We start from the raw sequence: 7,848 nt of genomic DNA on the forward strand, positions 1-7,848 counted from the left end.
CAACACATCAAAATATGTGGTAGGCAGCTAAAGCAGCACTAAGAGGGAAATTGTGGCATTAAATGCCTACATCAGAAACAACAAGAGGCCTCAAATCTATCATTCAAGTTCCCATCTCAAGAACTAAAGAAGAATAGCAAAATAAGCCCAGAACAAGCATAAGGAAGGAAATAATAAAGATCAGAGCAGAAATCAATAAAATTGAAAAGAGGAAAACAATAGAGGAAATCAATGCAAGAAAAAGCTTGTTCTTTAAAAAAAAAAAAACAATGAAATCCACAAACTTCTAGCAAGACCCATAAGAATAAGAAGAAAGAAGATATAAATCATCCAGTATGGATGGAATAGGGGACATCACAACAAATCTTGCAGCCTTTAGAAAGATGACAAGAAAACACTAGGAACAACTTCCCCTCATAAATTTACCAGTTGATAAGAAATAGATCAATTCTTCAAAAACCACAAACTACCCAAACTCAACCAGGATGAAACGGACAGCTTGAATAGTTCTACAACCACTAAAAAAAACTGAAGTAATAACTAAAAAGCTCCTAAAAAAGAAATCTCCAGGCCTAAATGGTTTCACTGGAGAATTCTACCAAATGTTTAGAAACTTGACACTAATATTACACAATCTTTTCCTGAAAATAGAAGAGAGAACACTTTCCAACTTATTTTATGAGGCCAGTATTACCGATATCAAAATAAGAAAAAGACAGTATAGAAAAAAAAATTATAGACCAATCTGTCATGAATTCAGACACAAAAATCTTCAACAAAATATTAGCAAACAGAATCCAATGTATAAAAAGAATTACATACTATTACCAAGTGGGATTTATCACGGATATGCAGGGTGGTTCAACATTCAAAAATCAATGAATGTAATCTACCATATAAACATGTTAAAGAAGAAAAATCATATGATCCTATGAATTGACACAGAGCATTTGGCAAAATTTAGCACCCGTTCATGACAAAAACTCAGCAAAGTAGAAACAGTGGGGGACTACCTCAACTTGATAAAGAGCATCTACAAAAAAACCCTATAGTCAACATCATAGGTAGTCATGAAAGATTGAATGCTGTTTTCCTCCTATGATCAGGAACAAGGTAAGGATGCCCAGCCTCATCACTTTTATTCAACATAGTACTGGAAGACCTAGCCACTGCCACAAGGCAAGAAAACAGCATACAAGGCATACAAGTCAGAAAGGAAGAAATAAAACTGTCTCTATTTGTAAATGACATGATTGTCTATGTAGGATATCCCAAAGAATCTCAAAAAAAACCCCTCCTAGAACTAATAAATGAGTCTAGCAAGATTGCAGGATAAAAGATCAATACATAGAAATCAATCACATTTCTACTTATGAACACGCAGAAACTGATGTTAAAAACACAACGCCGTTACAATTACTCCAGAGATAATGGAATACGTCGGCATACCGGTAACAAAACAGAACCAGGATCTGTGTGCTGAAAATTACAAAATGCTGATGAAAGAAATCAGAACAGACCTGCATGAGCAGAGACACACCTTGTGTTCATGCATCAGAAGGCTCAACATAATGAAGATGTCATTTCATCAACTCAACTCCAAATACAAGTAGGAAAAATGGGGATTATAGCTAAGGAGCAGTGTGGGGTCAGTGGATGGAAAAATACTAAGAGGAAACATCAAGGGTAGAGGGATTCTGGCTAAATCAACTTAGAAGGATTCTTGTTGAGGGCAGGCCAGGGTGATATGATATCGAGGTGGGGAGTGAGGAATTTGATCAGAAATTGAGGATGATCAGATACCAAGTGTCTTTGTTTGGGTTGCTATACCAGAAGTAACACACTGGGTGACTTACAAATAACAGACATTCACTTCTTACAGGTCTGGAGGCTGTAAGTCTAAGACCAGGGAGCCAGCATGGTCGAGTTCTAGTGAGAACCCTCTCCTGGGTTGCACACGGCCGCTTTCTTGTTATATCCTTACATGGTGGTGAGAGAGAGGAAGCAAGATCTCTTGTGACCCTTATAAGGGCACTAATTCGATTCACAGGACCCCACCTTCATGAGTTCACCTAATCCTAAGCACCTCCCAAAGGCCCCACCTCCTAACACCATCACATTGGGAGACAGGTCTTCAACATATGAATTTTGGGGACATAAATATTCAGTCCATAAGACCAAGGGTGGGGAATATTTGCTAAACTGACTCAGCAGGATTCTTGCTAAAATTGGGCTAAGCAGGCAGAGCCCAAGGTAGGGACCGGTCAGAAGGGAGACTCAAGAAGCTGACTCAAGTTTGGTCAAGGAGAGACTCTGTGTCAGGACCCAAATGATCTATAGGGTTAAGGCATTGCCTATCAATATCCCAGTATGTTTTTGCAGACAAAAAATTTATATGGAATAAAATTTATATGGAAAGGCACAGGCCTTAGAACAGCTAAAACAATCTTAACAAAGAAGAATAAGTAGGAAAATTATTCTACTCAATATTAAAGTCTACTATGTCATTACAGTAATCAGTGCAACATTGATGCATAGATGACAAGAGCAGAATAGAAAACCCAAAAATACCACACAAATATGCTCAACTAACTTTTGACAAAGATGGAAAAGCAATTCAAAGAAGGAAAGATAGCATTTTCAACAAATGGTGCTGAGCCATTGGACATCTATAGGTAAAAAAAAAACAAAAACAGAAAAACTTTACTAAACCATCACACCTAAAAACAGAACATGAACTTGTAAGTGAACATAAGTGAGGCCATCTTGTTATGCTAAATGACTCCAGCCCCTCCTCTATGTGACTACTCGGTGCTCTGCGTACTCTAAAATAATTCACATGCTCTCCTGATTTATGGCCTCTGCTTACCTATGTACTCCCCTATAGCTTGATAAATTAAAACTTTGTTCTATGAGTTTCTCTCCAGGAACAGGCTGACCACAGGTGGGAAACACACCTACAAGATATTCATCATCACTGACAGAAGAAAAGAACAATGAAACAGTCCATCATGCTTGAAGGCCGACATTTCTTTTCTTTTACAGCTGGGCACACGACCAACTTTTATTTATTTATTTTTTATTATTTATTTTTTTTGTGAGGGAGATCAGCCCTGAGCTAACATCCATGCTAATCCTCCTCTTTTTGCTGGGGAAGACCGGCTCAGAGCTAACATCTATTGCCAATCCTCCTCCTTTGTTTTCCCCAAAGCCCCAGTAGATAGTTGTATGTCATAGTTGTACATCCTTCTAGTTGCTGTATGTGGGACACTGCCTCAGCATGGCCGGAGAAGCAGTGTCAGTGCGCGACTGGCATTCGAACCCGGGCCGCCAGTAGCGGAGCGCGCGCACTCCACCGCTAAGCCACCGGGCCGGCCCCTGAAGACCAACATTTCTAAACCCCCTCCTTACTGCCCATTTTCCCTACATAATTACCTCAAGATTCTGCACTTGCAGATGGGTTTTTTGAGACATTACTCACCCGTCTCCTGGTTATGCCGGCTAATTGAATTACAGCTTCCTTTCTTGAGCCCTAACTCTTTGTGATTGATTGCTCAGATCATGGCCAGCAGAGCGAGCCCATTGCTCGGTAACAAATTTAGACGTAAAACATAAAACTATAAGACTTTTAGAAAAAAACACAGGAGAAAATCCTCAGGACATAGGGGGAGGCAAAGAGTTTTTAGACTTGACAAAAAAGCATGATCTATAAAAGGGAAAATTGATAAACTGATCTCATCAAAATTTAAAACACTTTTTCCCTGTGAAAGCTCAGATGAAGAGGATAAATAGACAAGCTACAGACTGGGAGAAAATATTTGCAAACAATATATCCAACAAAGAACTTGTATCTAGAATATACAAAGAACTTTCAAATCTCAACAAGAAAAGCAAAACACCAAACAATCCAATTAGCGAATGGGGAAAAGACACGAACAGATATTTCACCAAAGAGCACATCCAGATGTCGACAAGCACATTAAAAGATGCTCAACATCACAAGCCATCACGGAAGTGCAGCTCAAAACCACAATGAGATATCAGTGCACCATGATCAGAACGGATGAAATGAAAAAGAATGACATCAACTACTGGGGAGGATTTGGAGAAACTGGATCTCGCATTCACTGCTTGTGAATGTAAACTATTACAGCCACTCTGGGAAACCGTTTGGCAGTCTCTTGTAAAATTAAACATGCAATTACCATACAACCCAGCAACTGCATTCTTGGCATTTATCCCAGAGAAATGAAAACTTATACTTGTATGTGTAATTGCATAGTAGCGTTACTCTTAACAGCCTAAAACCAGAAACAGTCTAGGTGTCTTTCAGCAGGTGAATGGTTAAGCAAACTGAGGCACATCCACACCATGGAACACTGCACGCAACAAAAAATAACAACTACTGATAATACACAACGAGGACAAATCTCCAGGGAATTCTGCAGTGGAAAAAGCCAGTGGCCAAAGGTTAGATACAGTATGTTGCCACGTATATAACATTTTTGAAGTGACAAATTTTAGAAATGGAGGACAAATTAGTGGATGCCAGGGCTTAGGGGTGGAGGTGTATAGGAGAGCTGGGAGGGAGGTGGGAGTGGGCCATCCAAGGGTGACATGGAGGTCCATGGGGTGACGGACCACTCAGTATCTTGACTGTGGTGGTATCAGGCCCATGACAACGCTGTATAGAACTAAACAGGAAAATGAGTCCAAAAACCCCGAGGAAATTCGAAGAGCACTGGTGGGTTGTGTTAATGTCACGCCCTGGCTGTGACACCCTGCTGCAGTTCCCCAACACGTTCTCATGGGGGAAACCAGGTAAAAGCAACAAGAGATCCCTTTGTATGACTTCTTACAACTTGTCTTAGTCCCTTCAGGCTGCTGTAACAAAATACCACAGGCTGGGACGCTTATAAACAGACACTTATTTGTCACAGTTCTGGAGGCTGGAAGTCCAAGATCAGGGTGCCGGCAGACTCCGTGTCTGGTGAGGCCCACTCCTGGTTCATAATTGATCATCTTCTTGCTGTGTCCTCATGTGGTGGATGGGATGAGGGAGCTCTCTGGGGTCTTTTTACAAGGGCACTAATCCCATCGTGAGCCCTCATGACCTAACAACCTCTCAAAGGCCCCACCTCCTAAGACCATAACCTTGGAGTTAGGATTTCAACACATTAACAGGGTTGGGGGGGCACATTCAGATCCTAGTAAACATCATAATAGACACTCATCTCAATAAAACTTCACAATTTCCTCAATAAAAACTCAATAAAAAAATCACAGTGGGGCGATGGTCTAGAATTTCAGGGGTGGGGCACTGGGAGGTGACTGGGGTCAGGGAAGGTTCTCTTGGAAATGACCTTTTAGTTGAGAGCCAACTGAGGGCTGAAGAGACGGCTGTGGCAGAGTAAGCAAACACCACGGGGGACAGGAGGCGAGTTCAGAGAACTGACACAAATGGAGGGGCAGCCAGCAGGAGGGCACTGAGGTGATCTGTATACACTTAACCCTCGAGTGGCTCCCACCAAGTGCTTTTCAGTTTCCTAAACTGGTTTCCTACTGCACTTGCAGAAAATGACGGGCAGCTTCCTCAGTTTACACCAACACACCTTTGAGGGTTATCTGTGACAATCTAACCTGAATTTTTAAAAAAGCAGCAATAAAAGAGGTGTCTCAGGATACTGAATGGTTCTAGAGGGTGAGTGAGAGTTGGAAGTATACTGTAATCTGACAAGCAACTGTCTACTATATGTATTGTACTACTAATCTGTATACTAATTATAACACATTTTTGTATCCCATCTGACCTTGACCCTCCTATAGAACAGGCATCAGTCCCATCTCACAAACGGAGCTCCGATGGGCTCCAGTAACTTGCAGAAGTCAACAGCTAGCACGAGCACGGCCCAATGACACCAGCGTAACTTCACAGGAGGGAAAAGTCACTATGGGCTGTAGAGTACACTGAACACCAATTAAGAAATTAACTATTACTTCCTGGTGGAATGGTGAACTTCCCTGTGAGATAATGGTTTAGAATGAAAGCAATCAAGTAGAAGGGCGTATAGAAAACTGAGTGCAGACAGAGCCGTGTGGCAGGAAGGGGTGGGGTGACACTGCGGAGCCCTCGTTTGCCCTCTGCATTTGGTGTCTCAGATTGGACAGTCCCCGATGCCCTGCGCTTTCCTGCTGGGAAGGAATGCCAGCAGCAGTTCTCGGACAGGTGAAGACTGAGAGGGCAAGAGCACGGCGGCGGTGGCGTCCATCAGGTGCCTGGGGCCACTTATAAACGTTCTGGTGGGTGGTCCTAGAACACTGTGTGTGACACAAAGGTACCTGCCCTCCCACAAGTGAGGCGAGGATGCTTTTCTCCTCCACTCTGTCTCATCAACAATCAAAACGCTGTGTGACCACTACATTGTTTCATGACCTCCTCTTGGGGCCGGCGAGCTATCTGGAAAACACTGTTCTTCCAAGTTTCTACCCTCTCTCTGAACGGTGTTCAGGAAAGCGGGAGAGCTGCTGGGATGGAAAGGGAAGGGCAACTGGCACCTGGAACTGGGGGTGAGCGCGCCAAAGTGGTGAAGAAGCCTCAGTTAACCATGCTAAACTAGCGCAGCTTTGGGAGAATTCGAGTGGTTTGGCGTTACTCCCGGGTTCTGGCGAGCGGACAGGAGTGGGTGTCATTGTTTGGTGTGGTCAGGCCTTCACAGAGTGACTGATTTCCTGAGCCACCCCTCAGGCCACTGCCCCTCTTTGAAAGAGGTGGGGCTGGCCTGGCGGTGTGAGGACTGTGTCCCTTGGCTTTTCTGTCTGTAACAGGTTTACAAATGGCTGGACACAATTTCACTTCCAGCCTGTAACATTTGCAAGGTTTTAACTTGACAAATAAGTCTGCGGTATTTGATTCTCCAGTTCACATGCAGCCTTTTGGAAATGAAAGTGTAGGGGAGGAAGACATATCCTCTACCCTTTCCAGGGCCTTTCGGCTGGGCTATGAATTAAAATGACATGAGACAGACTAAGAGGAGAAAATCAAACACAGCTTTATAACATGTATACACGGGAGAGACTCAGGAAAAACTGGGTAACTCAACAAAATGGGGGAGGCTCTCATCTTAAATACCATCTTCAGCTAAAGACAAAGGAGATGTGGTGGGTAGAGGTTTGGGACTTCAAAGGGGAGGAAGGCAATTCACAGGCAGATGGAAAAGCAAATGTTTGGTAAACAGCACTTTGATAAGAACAGCCTTAGCAAGGACTCTCCCAGTCTAAGGAAACCCCGAGAGTTATCCATGGTGAAGGCCTGTCCCCCAGGCCTTCACCTTAAATTCTTTTAGGCAGTTAGGGGGAAGGCCAAAGTTTCTTTCAGAGTCTTGTTTTTAAAAATAATCAAGCCAAGGCAAAGAGACACATTTTAGGGTAGCCAATTCTGATCCCCCACAAAAGAAAAACGGTCCTAACCTCCCAGAGGTCACCGGCCACTGCTGTCCACCTCCCTCGAGGTTCTCAGGCACCCAGCCCCTTGGTGCAGGCTGTATACGCAGGGTGCGTGCGGACAGCCGGGACAGGTGACTCGAGCAGTGGCTGGAAGCAGTTCCCCGGTCTCAGCTGGTGACTCTGAATGGATGAGTCATTTCCTCTCCCTGGGCCAGCGTCTCCTGGCTTTCCCCAAGCTACTGAGGAGCTCCCGGGGCTAGGAAGGTCCCAAAGGAGAAACCGAGGCTGGCGAGATCAAGGGAACCACAGCTGACACGGCCCAGCCCCATTCCTGACGCCCGCCAGGGCTGACTGCACGTGGTTTCCCTCCGGCAGTTTCTCTGGGCTGGTCCCTCTCGCGCTCTC

At 43.8% G+C, this 7,848-nt stretch overlaps 1 long non-coding RNA gene across 2 annotated transcripts in view; it reads right to left on the minus strand.

The window, feature by feature from the left end:
• Positions 1-7,848, minus strand: part of LOC131400081 (uncharacterized) — a 32,812-nt gene that overhangs the window by 24,873 nt on the left and 91 nt on the right. The window lies entirely within an intron of this gene.

Source organism: Diceros bicornis, chromosome 41, assembly GCF_020826845.1.
Source record: "Diceros bicornis minor isolate mBicDic1 chromosome 41, mDicBic1.mat.cur, whole genome shotgun sequence".
In the NCBI taxonomy this organism is placed as follows: Eukaryota; Metazoa; Chordata; class Mammalia; order Perissodactyla; family Rhinocerotidae; genus Diceros; species Diceros bicornis.